Raw genomic sequence first — 20,182 nt, forward strand, 5'->3', positions numbered from 1 at the left:
ATAATACAGTCTATCATTTTGAGAGGCAGGGTTAATGTTTGCTGGGATGTTTGAGGGGTTATCAGCTGTCAGTACAAATTGCTAGAAAGTTGATGAAGTCTGTGTTTCATTTGTGACCAGCGGTTAATCCAATGTAGCAGACTTGTATTCTGGGATGAATTATTTTTGATGAAGCTGCCATCCCTTTTTTTCGTCAATTTCATGCATGTTTATACAGTCCATAAATGTAACTGTCACTGTCAGAGTTTTTGCCATTTTTTCCCTCGATGCCGCTACTTTTGAGTTTTGTTCCAAAAATATACCATAAAGTGTTTGCATCCTTTACAAATATGATGGTACCTTTTTTTTCCCCTCAGCGCTGCTATACTTCATAGCAGTTTCACATATATTGAGTGGATGCAACCTTAAAGGAATAGTTTGGGGAAATCCTCTTAGTTGCTTTCTTGCCAAGAATTGAGAAGATCGATACCACTCTCACATTTATAGTGTAAACATGAAGCTAGAGTCAGCCGCTGCTTAGCTTAGCTTTTTTTTTTTTTTTTGGCAATTTACATTTTATTGACTTTCAACCCACAAATAGAAGGTTGATCATCAAACACATACATTAAAATGAGATGAGAAAGAAAAGAAAAATAATAACATAAATAAATCAGGGGATCAAAAAAAGTACATAGCTATGTAAGTAACACTTTGGTGTCACATGAGACTGAGCTACAAATATATCTTTATGATCTATGAACATAATTAAGAAAAGTTCCCCATTTCATACTCGTCTAATCTACCCATCAAGGAAAAGGTTGCTTTTTCATTTGCAGCCACTCTGATAATCAACATATGCCAATCTGTAAGCAATGCATTGACTTCCGCTGTTGCACCAGAAATCTCCTGCCAAGCATAATGGCCGTCTAAATCCATTTGCAAAGCATAGAAGGAATTTTATCTATCAGAGCGGAAGGATCTCCTAGCATAAATAATCATGGGCAGAAGGGGATCTCCTGATCAATGATTGCCTGGATACAATTATGTATCAATGTCCAAAATTCCTGAGTTTGAACACATCTCCATAACACATGAATTAGTGTACCGTCATAAATCTCCAGCAAGTGGGATCATCTTTAACGGGGTGTTCACACATACGGACTCAAAAGCTGGGACAGAGACAGCTACTATTCATTGTCAATGAGACCTGGCTTTACAGCCCGCTGAGCTAGAGAGATTCACAAAGAGCCCGGCTACACTACAGAGAGAAAAGCTCAACTTTATGCAAATGTCCTCTGACGCTTTGCAAGCAACAACCATCAACCGGCTGCTGGCTGTAGCTTCATATTACAGCATATTACAATGACAACTTAAGATTCAGTGAGAACATAAAAAGCAACCAGAGAGTATGAAAAAAAACCTTCATAACAGAGACAAAAATAGAAAAATAATGTTATTAATTAATAAAATATTATAGTTATATTTACTGAGATTAAAATAAATAAGTAGATACATACTGTATATATGGGAATTGCTGCTAACAAACATGCAAATGCTTGAAAAGACACATGAAAAGAGAAGGCTACAAACTATGAAATACAGGGCGAAAATCCTCTATACTGTATATATTTTTAATATTTACTGACAAAAATGAAAAAATAAATTTGTTTATAGCATTTGAATTTGTAATTCTTCCACTAGAAAACCACTGTCCGCTGTTCCTTGCTTCCTATAACTTAAAAGCACCAATTGTGGACATCAGATGTTGCAGGAAGCTGCACGAAACCCTCTGTGGTGTCTCACGGTTTGATTATTGTGATGAATGATTATCATCTCTCTTGCTCTCACAGGGCAGCAGAGTATAGGAATGACCAGTTTCTTAGACTATTATCTCTCATCTGTTTGTGCAAACGGCACTTTAATGCTTCAGAGGAGATGTGCCTGAATAAAATTAGAATAACTGGATGTGAAAGAGGCGGTTCACTCTGGTGGGGCCTGGTGTTAAAACAAATTGTGTGTGTGTGTGTGTGTGTGTGTGTGCAGCCCGAGACAGGAGTCCTGCGTGTTTTATGTGTGCAGGAGAGCTTGTGTATGTCCTGTCATATGATAAATGTTCTCTCTCTTATAATCTATGTGCTTCAAAATATGATGTATGTGAGGATGAACTTTGAATTATAACCTAAAGAGTGACTCATTAATCTTCTGACTTTGGTGGGGAGTGGACCAGTGGAATCCATTTTGCATGTTTATGTTTTATGAATAATGCAGTATTGAAACTGGCCAGCTGGATCTGGGCAGTGACGCCCAGACATGTAGAAGTTGACACACAAGCCAACAGCTCTCTTTGCTGCTGGAAGGAAAAGGAGGTAAATGGATGTTAACATTCATGAGGAAGGTCAACAGACCCAGAGTTTCACTGCGTGTGATACCTAACCCCAGTGTTCTGGAGATGGAGTTACGGTTAATTTCCTGGTGTAGTTTAGTGTATTCTGAACTATAAAAGAGACTTATGTAATATTGCACATCAGGTAACTGTAACTACAACATGTAACTCAATTATTTGTCCAACTGCAAACCTGAATGTACCCAAAACAAATCTGAAGAGGAGTTGAATGGTTGTGCAATTTAAGCAGAAATGGGAGAGGTGGGATCCACATCTTCTGGTGAGTGTTGCAGCCAAAACATGTTGCGTTCAATAGCAGCCTTCAGGACACAGACACCAGTGTACTTTACTGTTGGACTCCCTAGAAAGCTGTGTTGATACTGAGTGGATTATCCTGGTGAAATAAAGTAAATTGATATTGAATTGATTCATGAGGATCATTTAATTATATATATGATCTAGCTGTAAATCATTGTTCCTTCCGTTCTTTCACATCCTACTAATTTCCCGTTTAATACTCAGTGCTTCATAGCGCTTCGCCACCCTCATCAATGATCTGCTGTCTGACATCACCAAAAATTCTCCACCTTCAACCACCCAATCAGCCAGAAAGAGGCAGCTGAATGTAAACAAATTATGATATGTGTACCTGATTTAATGTTTTGCCGTAACTCAGTGAACTCTAATTTAAAAAAATCAATGTTGGAAAATGGAAAAACACCCAAACCTCTTTGTTTATTTTGTAATTTTCAGATATAAGTTGCAGTTTGTGGATCTCTTCTGTTCACGAGTGAACATGGAACATTTGTTCAGCAAACAAAAATATGCTTCCATACAACTTTACAATCACTGATGCATCTTCAGGTTTATCATTGTTTTCCACAGGGAGTGCAAAAAATGATGCACGACGATCCATGCTGCAATTTCAAATAGTCATAGGTCCTGAGGCCCCAGTGGTGTCTTCAACCTGAGTGGCAAAATCCTTTTCACAGGAAAATGTAAAAAAAAAACCCACCAACTTATCAGGAGAGCCCAGACACAACGTACGAGGTGATTTACTCTGAGCAGGCTACATGTCACCAGGGCTTTCTTTGTTTCCCCGAGGTCTGATTTGAACTTAAATTGCTTCTGTGAAGACTCGGCTTGGCTTCTCATTATGTTGCCCCTCCTACTGCTCAAACATTAAGGAGCCTCCTGTACTGTGCTGCACTGCATCCTCAAATGCTAATGCCCCCATTATTCCCCAGTATTACTGTATAACCACCTGTCACACTGCTGAGAAGGGGTTTAAAAAGTGTTATTTTCCAGGTCATCATAGAGCAGACCAGAAGTAAAAGCTGCAGTGATGCAAACAGGTAAAGGGGTAAAAAAAAGGTGAGAACATTAAGTGGATAGAGAAAACCTGCCACAGCTAGATTTTGAAAGATATTCGCTTTACATGCTCATTTCTAGTTACTTTTAAGTATATTTGCATCTACCTGAAAACTAATTCTAACAGCCATTACAGGGTACAACAACCCTACATAAAACACATAAAAGGAATCAATAGATGTGGGAGCTGAATACATCATCATAGGGTCTACACAAATCTCATTAGGTGAGTTTGCATTTCTGAAGCTGAGACACCAAAATTTTCATATTTGATGACAATAACTAAATACTGCGCAGTATCTGAAAAATATTAAATTGTTTTCTATTATTATAGCTAAAACTTTTATACAGTTAACATTCAGTTATAGTTTCAAATCTATTTCTGTAATTTGTTATTTAAAAACTACATTTCAAAATGCATCCATGAACAGACCAAATTATTATACTTGAAGGAAAAATCATCCCACATGGAGCAGAGACGGTACAGTAGCATGTCTTTGATGATAACATGCAGACAGAAAAATCAAAAGCACTGAATACTGCAGTTACCGTACTTTACTACGCAAACATTCACACAGTGAAAAACACGTCAGTTTTACTGGTGTGACAAATTAATCTGTTTCAAATATACCAATGTCTTTTTAAAAGTATGAAAAGTTTGAGATGGTAAGTTCATTCTGTCAACAACAAATGTTATTATAGGTTAATAAATTTATTGTAGAAATAAAGTTGCCACTGGCCTGATGAAACAAGCCTTCTTTGTTTGAAATGCCAGGATTTGTTTGAGGAAAAATCCCCAATAATTATTCATCCAATTAATAATATATATTAGTCTGGGCATGCTGTTATTTTTACTGCTGATAAATAATACAATTTCTAGTAACCTTAGAAGTTGTAGATGGTTGGTATTAAATGTTTGTTTTAAGCTAATTATCCAAGGAAGGTGTTGGAAGGGGCTATTTTTATATTTATACATGAGACTTTTTCCCATTTTTAACCTTTTTTTCCTCCCTACCAAAGATGTGTTTAGATCACATACTTTAATGAGCAAAAACTGGCGCTTTAATCAACTACATCAAAACTTTCCTTTCAACATCCACTCACCTGCCTTCTTTGTGAAATGACTGATAGTTCAAGTGCTTTATTTGCCTCTATTAATCATTACCTCCTCTCAATGTTTAATAATAGGGAGAATGTTCTCCCAAGAAAATACCCTGAAAGAAAATATCCAAAAAGCAACATAACGCTTATGTTAAACAGGAGAATGCTGTTTGCTTCAAAATTTCAATCAACTATGGTTTCTGTTAACCATGACCATGATTGTTCTCTAACCTTAATGCAGTAATTTTAACCCAAACAACAAATAATAAGTAGTTATTGTAACATAAAACCATTGGTATGGGTTACACACTAAAAACCACTGGGTCAAAACTGCCCCAATTTAGGTGAATAGCACCAACACAGTACTGGACTAACTTTAACCAGTACCAATGGGTTGTTTGACATAAGACATTAAAAACTGCTGATAATATTAGTATTAAATAATAGTATTATTTACTATCAGTCATGAATAGTGACATGCAAGTTTAAAAAGAGGAAGAGTAGATTATAGTACTTCACAATCATACAGATTGGGTAAATAACCCAACAGTCACACTGGGTTAAAACAGCCATTGTCCTATGGTTTTCTACCTGTGGAAACTAGGTAAGTAGTAAGAGTTGGAGCTATATTAATCCAATTTGGGTCAATTTTGATGCAGTTATTTTTAGTGTGTAACACTAAGAAAGTCTTTTTTTGTGCCTTAATCTAACAAAACCCAACATGTTTTTTTTGTGAGTTTCTATTATTTTTACACTGTTATGATGTCAAACATGGTCAAAGGTCCAAAATTTTAGGTGAACTTATGTAAAAATGCTCCCTGCCAGGGCTTCAATGTGCTCTGAATGCTATGTTTGAATGTTACCTCTACTTTCCCCTTGTGATGGAGGGCCTTAAAGAGAAAACGGTCTGTTTCAGAAAGAGGCTGAACTGACGGGCCACAAAAGTATTGTAAATCATACAAAGATATTCCAGTAGAGCCCCAGTATATAAATATAGAGCTGGACATGTGCCTTTAACCATAGTATAAGATTTTTTTTTTTTAAAAAAGGGGTTTTATTTTTGCAAAAGTAAGTTGAAATGGTTTTGGCATTGACTCACTGTCATCCTGCTGATAGGGACATCAGATCAGAAAACACTTATACGAGTCATTCTGGAGGGCAATTACAAATGACGTATTTTGTTGTTTAACATGTTGGATAGGAGATGACACACATATCTGTATACACACTATCACAACTGTACTATTGAATGAGCCTCTACAATCATGTGGAACAAGATAGAGAAGGATATAGCGGCAAGGAAAGTATACATTAACAAACTTGTAACTACTGCTGGAGTGCCTCTCACCCTTCCTGTGTGCAGCCAGGCAGCCATAACCAGATGCATCAAGCACACATTACATCCATATACCTTGAGTTTTTACTCTGCCATCCAGCCAGAAAGATTAGTTTAGCTGGAGAGTTGATTTATGGATGACAGAAAGTAATCCCTTCTTGTCCTGCGTGCTGTTGTCGTGCCTCCTCCTTTGCCACAGCGCCGAGCTTACACAGTCTGAAAGCCCTTGATACCGTGTTCGCCCTAAGGTGTAATGTTTGATAATATAACTACTGCTTCTGTCACCCAGACCCCCCACTCCATCTGCACCCACAGCCAAGCCACCACCCCCCACAAATACATTACAGCCCCACAATGCTTTGAGATTTATGAGGGAGTAGTGGCATAGGAGAGAGAGAGAGAGAATATGCATTGATTGAAAGCCCCAGATAGTCCCATCCAATCCCGCCCCAAAGAACATCAGTTATTTTGCATCCTGACACAGCGATTGATAACTCGTAAATGTGTGTGGGGATGACAAATGCCAATGGAAACTGACTCTGACTAAAATGATAACAGCATCGGTCTCGAGGGGGTGACGGAGGTGGAGGCGGGATGCTGCTTAAAATATTTAATAATTGATACGCAGGTAGTGAGATGTTGTTTGACCCTGGAGGAGTGTGAATGTCATCAGAAAATTGCCAAGACTTTGAAGTGAAATACATTAATGATGCATGTGTGTGAGCGTGTGTACATTTGTGCATTTGTGTGTGCATCTGGAGAATATGGTGGGAGGTTATGGCCTGTAATGGCCACTAAACTATCCACATTATCATCATTATTTGTCTTTAGGGTATCAAATTTAATATTTTCTATTTCTCAAGACAGGGAGGATTGTAAAAACCCTGTTTGAACAAGTTGTATCGTCTAGTATTAGAAGCTCAAAATCTGCTTTGCTTTTGTTTTGTTTTTTGCAAGGACACAGTAAGAGATCAACTATAATGCATATGAATGCTCATACTGTAGGTCTATGTTGGTTTTAACTCTATAGATTCTTACAGAATAGGACTCCCTGATTAAAATAACTGAGGATGGAGAGCAGTGTTGACTCTAGTTGTAGCTGATCTGACTCTGTTGTCCTCCGACATAATATTTGCTTTTTTATTGATTACAGAAGCAACAAAACATCCCAAGCTGTCAGTTAACAGCCTGTCAACAGCCTTGATAACATACTGTGGTTGTATGTAGTTCAATGAAGAAACTGGGGAGACCACCAGGGTTAGGATGTGATATTATCGCTGCCAAGATAAACATTTGACTATGATTTTCATGCAGTTTACCTTCATTAGTTGGTTGTCAGTAGACAGTGAAGGAAAAAGCAGATATACTGAACAGGCAATGCTTTGATCTAATCCGTTCCTCATATACTGTAGGCACAAAATTGATGACATCATGGTCATAAACCACAAGACATTCAAGATACATTGTCAGAAAACAAATAGTTGCAAAAACAGCTGTCATAGATTGATTTATTTGTTGATTTAAAGTGGACATATCATGCACATTTCTACACATTTCTATTTTCTATATTTATATACTGGGGCTCTACTGGAATATCTTTGCATGATTTACAGTTCAAAAGTTAAGCAGCAACTCAGATCAGCCTCTGTTTGAAACAGGCTGTTTTAGCTCCTGTCTCTTTAAGGATGCCCTCCTGATGAGCCCATTCTGCTCTGATCGGCCAACTCCAGGAAGCAGCTCTAGAGGCAATGTAAACAAACAGTAGTAGTAGGATTTCACTTCTTTTTCTTGTTCTTTATTCCAAATGGAAACTTCTCAATTACATGTTTGAGCCTGAATCCAATGTGACAATGTGAACAACCCATGGAACAACCTTAGCCGCACCCTTAGCATGAAATGCTACGAAATGGACGGCCATTTGTGGACATGCACGAACAATCTTATATCATCATGAGAAGGAAGTAGAGATAACATTGCAAATGAAGCGGAACATTTTTACATACATTTTTACAAACGTTATGCAGTATATACTGTAGATACTGTATATACGGACAGAAAATCCCAAAAAGCATGGTATGTTCTCTTTAACTGATTTGTTTAGTTGAGAGTTCTGCACAGCAACAACAACCAGGCTGGCCACATGACAAGTCATAATGAACAGTCCATAATTTCAAAAAGAGAACATCAAAAAAAAACCCCTCAATAAACAAAACAGAAATGTCCTATTTCGGGAGGATACAGTGTTTCTGTCTTAGCTGCATTTTCTATTAATCTCTCCAAAACAAAAATCTCCTCATTGCAGAGCCAACACAAAATATTACCCTCAGAAAACCAAATCAGGATTCTACAACAAAATTTGAACTTGAAATCACAAAAAGTGATACATAGAAAATATTCAAAAGTGTATGTATTTTGAAAGTGGACAACAGTATAATATGTAACCCTATTATCGACAAAATACATTAATATACTGGTTGCTATTTGACATATTGTACAAGATTTAATAGACCCCTCTGACTAGACAATAGGGAGTTACAAAAAAGGAACGTAGCAAATGTACCCATTGCAGCAACATGATGACCAGCCACATCACAATATTGGAAAAAAATGTAATCAAACAAACTATTTAGGATGTGTAAGAGGAGGAGAAGATGTTTACAAGAATGGCTCAATAGAAAAAAGCTTATACAGTAGAGAATAAGAGGTGGACAACATGTAACAAAGGTCCCTGTTTGGGCTTAAACCCAGGAGTTTGCAGCTACAGGGTACAAACTTCCACTTCAGTTCTCACAGCAGCTATGTATACTCAAAATACAATCAATAATACAACACTATAATACAGTGATGTGCTTTGGATTAAAGCAGCAACCCAATGTCTCATGTTAAAACATCTGAAATCTTCCATATGGTAAGTTGTGGTCCCCTGTGGTGGACTCCTGTGGTTGACACAGTGGGACGCTGGACGTTTCATCCCCATAACCCCTCATACCTTCAACTAAACAGCCCTCAAAATCTTTCTGCTGTCTAGTTCGGTATTAAGACAAATCAGTCTCAAAACTGCAGTATGTGAAGCATTTCAATCCTCTTACAAAAGTCTGATGTCTGAAAAGTAACAGATAATTAAGAGGCTCCAATTAACAAAGTGACATGAGATTAAGGATTGCTGTTGGTAAAGTTGATCGGGAAGGAAACAAAGACGGGTAAATAATGTTAAATGTCCAGTTTATGGCTTTCTTGGTACAAAAGAAGATGAAACACTTCACTATGAAACCTTTAAACATATCTCTTGTTTGCTTATAATTTCACGATAGCACAATTTAATCCTCTGTGCTTCATTCAAGCATAAGTGGAAACAGACGATGATAACGGCCAAACAAAAGCGACCATCACGCCCCTACATGGTGAGTCTCTTGGATAGATACATGGTGAAAATGGAAATTATGATAAATCTTTGGCTGCGTTGCATTAAAGCAATGCCAGGCCTTCATCTAGACCTCCAGTTTCCTGACCCTCAGCTCCGCGTCTGACTGGTAATGCATTAATCTTAGACATAAAATACTGTAAGTTCCAGCTTCTAACGGATGAGAACTGGAAGTGATCGGGCTTGTCCTCCCTTGGGAATGTGGAAACAGGTGTGGCGCAGGACGCTACAAATGCCATCACTTTAATAAATGTACTTCTTCAGAAAGCTGCACTAAAATTCTGATTAAAGTTGGACTGATGTTTCTCAGAAGTTAGTTCAAGCTTCCTTTTTTTTTTTTTAAATTTTTTTTTTTTTTTATTAAATACATTTGACAACACCTACCTCCAGAAAAAGGGGCGAAGAGACTGAGGAAGCAAAGGAGAGGGAGACGACAGGAGCAGAATGTGAAGAGACATTAAAACATTTCAAATGAAAGGTGCATCAGAAGAGCTTGTCACTGCATTACCGCCAAGATTAAAGGGGTCTCGGTGTCTTCTGTCGGGTTCAAGGGAGACTGCATGAGGATTTGGCTCAGACTCTTAAATACCTCTGTCGACTAAGATTCAAACAAACACTTCCACAATAATTACATGTTGACTTTTCTTCATTGCAAGAGGAGAAGGTAAAACATTTTAAAATGAAACTCCTACATTGTCAGCGTAAGTACTCGGTGGTGTTTATTCAAGTTGGACATTTTTGAGACTATTATTCACTGATTAGGGCACACGGCATAGAAAACATAATGCCAGCACATTTACAAGCCTCAGGAGTTCAAGGGGAATAAGGTATTTAGTTCAGGTATTAGTTGGGAAATGAATGTGCCATTGGCTGTCATCAAGAAATAGGCAGCCATGCCAGAGGTTCTTCTTGAAGGTATCCTGCTTACAGTAGTGACACTTTGTGCTCAAATTGTACTTTTTAGTCCTTTTAGGGCTTAATAACACAAGAAGTTCACACCGTCTTTGAAAAAGTGCTCATCTCTCTTACTCCAAGAAGCAGCTGTCATGTTGGTGTTTGCTCTTTCTTCTTCTTTCGTCTTTCAGCAAGGCACTGAATCACCTCAGGGTGCTGTCCTTCATCCGACCGAGACTTTTGATGTCCCTGCAGATTTAAAAAAAATGACCCTATGGAGATCAATAAAATAAAGCATCATTACAGATATGCCAAATGGGAGGAAGAGCTTGTTCCAGACGTTTTCTTCCCTATTCTGTATTCATTAAAATGTTTTTCTTTTAATGGCATCCTCAAACGCAGGACACTCCTGGGTAATTTAATGATCCTATAGGTTTAAGTTATGGACACAAGTTTTAATTATTTAAACTTTGATGGACAAAACATGATTTCTCAGAAGCATTTTGGCATGGTGGACAGTACCCATGAGCCTCTGCTGGCGTTGCTATGGAGCAGAAGGCAGTCAGAGGCATGAATCAGAGTGGAAATAAATTCAAAACGCTTCATTGTTGCAGTTAAAAACTGGATACTACATACTGAACAACAATAGTTGTACTGTAATATTACTGTACTGTAATATTCAGTACATATTTTAAAGCCACTATGTTTACAGTTTCATGTACAATCAGACTGCCGACTACAAATTATGTTTACATTTGTATCTAATTTTGTATTTTTATCTTGTAAAGTTTGTATATATTCTGCTTATAGTTTACATTTTCATAGTTTTATATTTAATTCTCAACTCTGGCTATCCATGGCGCCTGGAAGGAAGTGCAAAGTTAGAATTTCATTGTACAGTAAAGTGCAACTGACGGCTCTCTCTGCATATGACAATCAATATTTGATGTGTAATGTGATCTGCAGCTTAAATTAAATCCCAGCTTGTGCTGAATTCATCACAATTAGCCCAGAATTTAAGAGTGATTTCATTTAAACTGCAGATAGTGTACTCAGTTTGCTCAACATCATAATCTGTAGCTTGACGCCCACAATTAGCCGCACACCTAACATAATTTTAAGCTTGGTGATTAGATGTTTTTTGCCATAACTACCTAGATGTTTGTACCTTCGACTTTTCATCAAATAAACAGGTATTTTCTAGTGCAGTTGTTAATCTTTTGTACTAATGATTTAACTACGAGAGTTTCATGATGATTCAACCTGTAGAAGTGCTCCATCTGTGAGTCATGTAACATTGTCTATGGGAAAAATGAATGGGAATTTTACTACCGGAACCAAGGAAGCTCAAAATAGCTCCTCCTACCTTGCAACACTATTACTGCACTCGAGTCTCATGTCCAAGAATTTTAAAGCTGGAGAGTTTGGAAGGAAAACACACACTCACTCTGTGTTCTCTAAACCAGTCAGTAGCCCAGCGGGAAGCTGTGGACTGCTGGTGTCCTTAATAGCAGAAGCTGTCAACACAGACAGGCTGGCTGAACTCTAGATGGGCCGTCAGACGTCCAAGCAGCTGTGACCGGTGCTACTGAATGCAAACATGAGTGGCCCATTTGTATGATTCTGGCAGGCTGAGAGGTGACTGTCAAAAGCCGGTTTGAGCATAGACACATGGCACCTGTCTTAATAGTGGAAAATTTAGGGAGGAATATGACAAATAGTGACGCCATTTCAAAGAATTTTGGAATCAGTTCTTTGAAACAAGGTTCATAATTTTTAGAGATGTCTATCCTGTTGATCAAATCTCTCTGGACATGCAAAAAGCTTTTTATCCATGTTTATGCATTAGAGAAAATGAAACCAGCTGTCATCCTGTTTGAGCTTGAAAGTTCATTCTTGAACATGGAAACAGCATTTTTTTGTGTGTTTTTTTGGGCTTTATTTGAGGGTCACAGTAGAGAGACAGGAAACACAGGGAGACAGAAGAGAATGACATGCAACAAGAGTCGCCTGCAAAGGAATCAAACCATAGACGCTGTGGTAATGTGGTATGTGCCTTAACCATTAGGCCACCAGGGCATCTAATCTTAGAAACAGAAGTTTGACAAAACAGTGTTACTTGCTAGCTTGTTCTGGAAAACATTGTGATGTCACTGAAAGTATTGTGAGCAGCTAGTGAGTGGACTCTTTTGTCAAACAGCCACCTGTTTGTCTCTGAGGTTGATGTGTCTTAAAAGAACATATAAGACCATCCAAACAGTCCCACCACTCTCTATTTTTTCAACCCTAATGCCAGACAAAAACATCAATACTGGACTATTCATGCAAAATCCCTGCTTACATTTAGTGACAATGTTTTTTAAGTTATCCCTCTCTGCAGTAAAAACATATGCACATGGCAACAACAGCACAGTTAACGTTAGGGAAAGATTACGGTTATGAAATCCAGACATGCTTATAAGCCATCCACCACCCCGACCTCCGCACTGTTACTTTCTGCCTTGCTAAATGAAGGGGAACACTACTACTTTCTGCACTGGCAGCGACTATTGGCTTTGGAGAGCTGGTGAGATGCACGATTGTACGATGTCTTGTTTTTTTTATGACACAAACATTGTTTATTATCAGAATAATTTAAAAGATGCCAGAAACCTTTAATCAACACATAGTGGCTTTAAAATATGTACTCTATACTACAGTACATACAGTACTATTGGCACAAAATGTTCTGAATGTAGAATGCTTCCTCTATGTATTATGACCCTTCATACAGTAACACAGGATGAAGAATCTTGTCACTTTCTGACATAAAACAGCTCATTAGTGTTGATTAAAGCATATTTTATCAAGAAGTATCAAAACTTCATACATTTAAATTTTGAAGACGTTTCTCTTGTTGTTTGATATGTGATTAAACAAATGTCTTATGACTGGATTGCAACTATAGGAATGACAAGGTGCAAGTTGACATGTTTTGACTTGTTCACACACTAAATCTTTTCATCTGATTACTGCTTTATGCATATTCATAACTTTCACGTACTAAATTTGATTTCAGTGCACACAAACTATAATTATCTTGTTACTGATGTATATAAATCATGCACATTTTACACCCAGCAGATCATTTATACTCCATATAGGTTCAAAATGTATGTGATAACATGACCACTATTGCAGATGCCTTATTCCTGCTTTTAATGTATAGTGGTGGGAAGCAACTGAATTATATTTTGTTTGACTTTCTTGTCAGCCACAAGTACAAAAACACATTCCTGTTATGTTTGAGGTTAATAAAACAGAGTGCAGCATGTGGATAAAACACCACAACATTTCACTGAAGAGACATTAATTCAAATGCTTTATAAAGACAACAGAATATTCCAAGTGTCAAGGTTTGGAAAACCTTCCAAAACAAATGGAGGTATCTTTCCCACAGTAATGAAAAATGGCAGTTTATAATAACCACGAGTGATGCTAAGCTACTTAATGTAAAATCTGCCCCGGAGAAGAAAACTGTACTCCGTTTAGTTGACCGGTACAAGGACGTACACACATCACAACAATGAAGACAAAAAGAGGCAGGAATTAGCTGGAAAACTGTGCGGACTGAAACAGAAGTGGCTGAAAATTGATTTCAAGTTCTGTCAGTGACGGTGAAGAAAACACTGCGAACAACAACAACAAAAAAAAAACATCTCTCACCAACTGCCTGGAGAAAACAAAACTGTGCCATTAAAAACATAATAGGATTATCATTTCTGTTTGTTTGTCATGGTGGATCAAGAAAATTACAGTTAAGAGAAGAGCTTAGAGCCACATTGTTATCACCACTTCAGAAAACGAGGCGCAAACACAGGCCATCTGCATATTCATTTACTGCTTTTGAAATTCACCTTTTTAATTAGTGTGTGTGTAACAATCACTTAATATCTGCAAACACCTTGACACCGAGAGACGCCACAGACACGTCCTCAGCTGCCGCGCACTTAACACGGGATCATCAAACAGCGGGGAAGTTACACAACGCTGATGTGTGCTGGAGTGATGCCTGAGTGGGAGGGAAAGAGCTGAAAAAGAAAAAAGAAATGCGATGAAGGCTAACAGTCACTCACAAGGTTGTGGGAGCTGTGTTTGTTTGTTTAGTTGCTCATGTAAAGAACAAAAAACAAGCACAAGAACCAGACAAAAGCTTCAGGACAGGAAGCTGTTGCAGCAACACTGATTTAGATCGTCCTAGTGTGTTGTCTCGTTTGTTGTTGTCTTGTTTTGTTTTTTTCCTTCAGAGGGTGACAGGGTAGACTTCCTGTGTGTCCTCGCCTGCCACAGCACCGGACCTTCCCTTCTCATTTCCTTCTTCTTTCTCTTGTCATAATTATCCAGGAGGACACAGTAAGCTTTGCGGGATGAAGGGTGTCTGTGACACAAATGTGAAGAAGGACACTGCTGGTTGCGTGTGTGATGCTTTGGGCCGAGGCAGGCTCATGGTTCCCAGGAAAAGATGTTTCTAATTATGTGAAGTTGGCGGGAAGAATTCTTCCTCCATCTTGATTTCAAGTGAAAAGTCAGTGTTTCCACCATGAAGCTTCAGCAGCTTCAAGGGGACAACGAATAACACTATTTTAGATAAGATATATTATCTATTTTGAATAAGGATATATTTTGTAATGAGCTGAATCATTTTTCATAACACGTCTGTTTAAAGAAAAAATATTTTCACAGGAAAGATTTAAAGATGTATTTAAAGCAACAACACTCATGACTTGATCTGCAGTCAGTGACTGACAGCACCACGGTAAGTGTTGTGTCTCAGGAGCTAGACAATGTCTCAAATTACCACACTCATTCTGCACCTTTTCATCAGATTATTAGACATCTGTTTGCACAAACTGTAAAGTTTACTTACACTCGATGCTTGTCCTTTGCATTGCGGCTTAAACATTTATTGCCATAGTTTTAAATCTGTCTGCAAAATGTCATTTTCACCTCTGATGTGACATTTGCCTGATTCATTGTTCCACATTTTATGGCATAAAGATTTAAAGAGTGAAAATGCTAGTTACATATACACTATATGTAGTTAAGTCAAGGTAGTAAATTAGACATAAAACACAACATGGTGTAAAAAAAAAAGGAAAGAAAATGAAGATATGAATGAATGATATTAAAAAGACAATTACATCTGATTGACAAGAGCTGTGACACTGTTTACATAAAAACTGGTAAACTCTTCAAGTAAAGGCGTGGACTGCCCGTCCACCTCAAGGTGTTATTATCAGTCTTTACAGCTTGAGCACCTGGTGTGGAAGTTAGTATGCACACAGACTATCTCAGTGATATATGAAATTGGTAAGATCCAGCATCGTATAGGTTTGTCTGTATCTCGCTGGTTATATAGAACACACAAACTGCTGCTGGCACCGCTTACAGCTCACAAAATCATTACTTTTACTTCCACAAAATCTATTTTTCCATTATGTTAGATGTTATGCAGATTGTCTCTCTTCATAATGGAAAAGCCAGAGGTCAAAACTCTGAATTTGCTGCATACAGCATGTGTACAGTTTTATTTTTATCAAAAGATACATTTTAATTGTTAAAATGGAAGTTATACTTATTGTTGTCAACTTACAGAAAAAAAAGAAGATGAGCAAAATTATCTTGCATCTGCTAATGATATGTAACTATTCTTTTTGATTCTTTCTATAAAAAATCTTTTGTACAGCTTTTAATTTTAAAAAGAAGATTGACTTTTGATCAAGGCTTAATTTTGTTGAGGTGGATTTAAAAAATTAATTGCATAATTAAATGTATAATTTTAAGTTTTTCTTATTTTTCTATATACTTGTATTTGTAGATTAGATACTTGAAACTAGCGTTTCATTCATTGACTTCACCACTTACAATTGTATTATATAGCATGTTAAGACAATTCAGTATTTTTATTTAGGTTTTATTTCATACATCGTGGAAGACTGAAGTTGACAGCTGCCAGTCAAACCCTGTGATGTGTCTCAGTGCTGCAGTTTAATGTTCCAGCTCTAGTGGCTGTTTGTGTTATAATGATGATCAGCAGTGACAGATGCACCGCTAATGAACAGAGCAGTTGGACACAAAAAATAAACATACAGTATAAAGCCCACCGGAGTCTCTTTATGTCATCATCGGTTTGAATAAAAACACTGATGTGATATCGGACTCTTCTGTTTAGCTGTGATATCAACCGACAGTAAATTTTATAGGGCGAGATACACTGTCTGCTGCTGAACATTAATTTAAGAACAATTAAACTTTTGTCTTAATTGAAACAAATCTAAGAAAACTTTTTCTGCTTTAAAATATGTTTTCTATTTTAATGCTTGATGTAGTAAGAGAAACGTGCTGGTTTCATGTTGAAATGACTGATTTTATACAGTATGTCTTTGTCATGGATTTTAGGACCAGTACTGTTTGAATTTCATTGTCTCAGGCAGGTTCAGCCTGCATTTTTTTCACTGCTTTTTAAACCCTGGTATCAGAAAAGTTATTAATAAATATCAGTAATAATCAGCTGAGCCTTCTTTTTGGGTCCTTGTCTAATTTTGTATTTACAAAAATGTATTAAATCTCTCAACTTGAACCAGAAAAAACAGGTTAGACTTTACTGTACTTGTGTCAGCGGGTAATATTAGATAAAACACTTCGACAAAAGCTTAAAAGCTCATCAAAAACCCTAGAAAACACATATCCAGTTGATGTTTGTATAAAAATGTTGAAGCAAGTAAGACAGTGTTCTCTCACCACTTTGTGTCTTTAAATAATTCAAATAAATAACGCTTTACAGATCCCCTTTCATTCAGCTTGGCTCGTCTGACTGGCAGTTAGACTCAGATGGCATGACAGATGTTATTTCATTCCTCTGTTTCTTGTTTTTCTCTGTTTGGATGGAGAATAATAATTGGATCTATTGAATGGAATTTATTACCACTCTCACAGATATCTTCAGAGCCTGTTTTAGCTCCATTTTGTTTTCAAACTGCTGCAGCTTTTCAGTTGGTGGTTGGCGAGTGTTTCAATGTGACTCAATTCAAATTCCTACGGTGAGAGTGCTGCACCTCAAGGATTGATGGGATCTGATTGCTGGCAAGAGTGGCACGTACATCAAACCCAATAATGAAATTATTTTACCAGTTGCATCAACAATACTTTTTTTGAGGGGTATCCCCATGCACAGCACTGGCAGAGAGCGCAGCCAATTCACTGTATACTGTGTAACCAAACCTGTTTTATTCTTAGGTTCGGTACGTAGCACTTTCTGACATGTTTGATGTGTTTGCACGTCTCGGTGTGATGTGTGTGTACATAAATACCACAAGTCTGAATATCTGTGTGTGTGTGCAGTAAGGAGGGGGACATGCGGATGTTCCTTCTGCAGCGCTGTCTTGTTGGCGCATTTCTTGCTGACAGGTCTGATCAGAAAGTGATGACAGCCTATGATTGTCAAAACGCCTGTCGCTGAGTGGCAGCTCAGCTTTGGCTCTGCCTTATTTTCCACTTCCCTTCCCCCTGGTTTTGTCACATCGCTTTCCCCGCAGTGGGGTTGGCTTAACTCAGAGAGAAGGTAAGAAGAGACGTGTACAGGCAGCGTGAGGAACTCAATCTCGGCGTGTGGTGTTAAGGCCATTGTAGATGTCACGCGTTAATACTCCCACGGCGATGGAGAAACGAGCCAGATAGTGACAGTGTGGGAGTTGAAACCAGGAGTTGGAGAGCTGAGTTTGGTGAGTGCCTTGACAAACAAAGCAGAGCTGCTCCTTGCATTGTGTGCTGGACAGGTATGACAAGAGCAATACACGTAGCTTCACTAGAGGAATGCTGAAACCAAAAACCTCGAACAGTGCACCAACAGATACATTTAACAATAAAGTTCCCCTTTATTTTGAATATTAAATGATTTTGAGAGTTGCAGATCCTCTCGGATCTAACAAAGAAATCTAACAGAGCTAACTAGGCTTTTAAAGAACCTGTTTTTAAGGTTTTGAGACGATAAACTTGAAATTTCAGATTGTGATCTTTAATATATCATCACAATACATCTGACTAAGATGACGGCAATACCTTCTCATACACAGGACTTTCAGAGCACATCTCCTTTCATTCATCAAATATCATACTGAATTTTTAGGGATAGACTACATAGTGTTGGGTAGGGGTCATGATCTGAGACAATGAACAAACTTTGGCTATCGTTCAGACATGTTAATTATTCTGCCCTCACTTTGCGTGTAAGTGCACAAACACACTTCCAACAAAGGTTGAAGACAGCAGTAGGCCTCAGAGGTTTCTACTGGATGCCATTGTGAAAACAATATTGGACAAATCAGAAAGAGATGACATAAAAGTTAGATCAATGGTATCGCAAGAACGAATTAGTACAGTGATGAGAAAACTGGGCCAGCTGTCTAATTAGTTCGCCACATCGTCCGTCAAGAAAGGAAAAAACAAAGTATCACCAGTGAAAGATCGACATCAATTTCACATAGAAATTACAGCATCATCTAGTAAAAATACACAGAGCAGCTACAGTCAATGAGAGTTAGGGTACAAAGACTAAAATACATGACAGTAAAGCTCAACAGTAATTTACAGTTAGTTTAAACAGGCTACAAGGTTGTATTAGCAACACATTAGCCACAAACAGGTAGTATAATGGATAGCTTGGTTAAGTTAGCAGCAAACTGTTCGTAGAAAAACTAAGTTAACAAATCACAAGTTGACAGTCACAAAATAGCTAACTAAGCAAGTTGATTGCTAGCTAACAATACTTCTGTTCTAGTATGCCTTCAATTCCTGTCACCTCTTCACTGTCCCTATAACAAAAGCATAAAATACTTTATAAATCTCAAATTCAAGCCCATGGTTGAGTTGTAATGGTCTCAGATTAGATCTACCTGATGCAGGCAGCCCTTTGTATAAAAACAGCTGTTTGGGTGTGTTCAGCTCATCAAACCAACTCATCATATTAACACAGTTTAGTACAAAGTCCACACTTGTCACCATACTGCCGCTCCTCCACCGCCCTCTTGTCATTTCTCTGTCACTCTGTTCCTACTGTGATCATGATTGTTGGATAACTGTTAATTAAAGAGATATCAAACTCATACTAATGATAGGGACTTAATTCGGAGCTACAAAATAAAAACGGGGATATGTGCAGTGTTTTATAACACAGTACAAGAGAGAAAGAAGGAAGCCTGCTCTGTCTCCTAACTGGCTTTGCAGGAAGTTGGTTGTGTTGTGGATCCAGGACACGACTTACCCTCAGCGGAGATGTTAGGCAAGGCAAAAGTGACAGGCCAACATCCATCCGCCTCCTCAACTTGTCTATTTATATGTATATTCATATTCATGAGCTATTGGACCATGCGCTGTTGGCGATGCATTTAGCGTTATTGGAAAAACTGAATCTCCCCCCTGGCAACTGACAGAGAAAGATTGCAGTGCCCAAGTGACAAAGGACTGGCAGGGCCTGGTACTAAATCATTGTATTGACGTGGGCAATGAAAGCAGAATCTCATCTCTGGACTTGTAAAAATGACTCTACCCTTCACTTTGGGCATTAAGTGGATTGTTGGTTCTTCTATTAACACATCTCTTAAAGACATGTAAGTCTTTGAGCGGCTGTTTGAAGAACACAGATGACTTGATAATTTACGAG

General features: G+C 37.9%; 1 protein-coding gene across 1 annotated transcript in view; it reads right to left on the reverse strand.

Annotated features, from left to right (window-relative positions):
- Window positions 1–10,080: 10,080 nt before the first annotated feature.
- LOC121912544 (teashirt homolog 1-like) overlaps window positions 10,081–20,182 on the reverse strand; it is a 195,504-nt gene continuing 185,402 nt past the window's right edge. The window contains exon 3 of the transcript XR_006100096.1: window positions 10,081–10,734. The gene's annotated coding sequence lies outside the window, so the exon portion shown is untranslated. The remainder of the gene's footprint in view (window positions 10,735–20,182) is intronic.

The sequence above is a fragment of the Thunnus maccoyii genome, chromosome 15 (genome assembly GCF_910596095.1).
Source record: "Thunnus maccoyii chromosome 15, fThuMac1.1, whole genome shotgun sequence".
In the NCBI taxonomy this organism is placed as follows: domain Eukaryota; kingdom Metazoa; phylum Chordata; class Actinopteri; order Scombriformes; family Scombridae; genus Thunnus; species Thunnus maccoyii.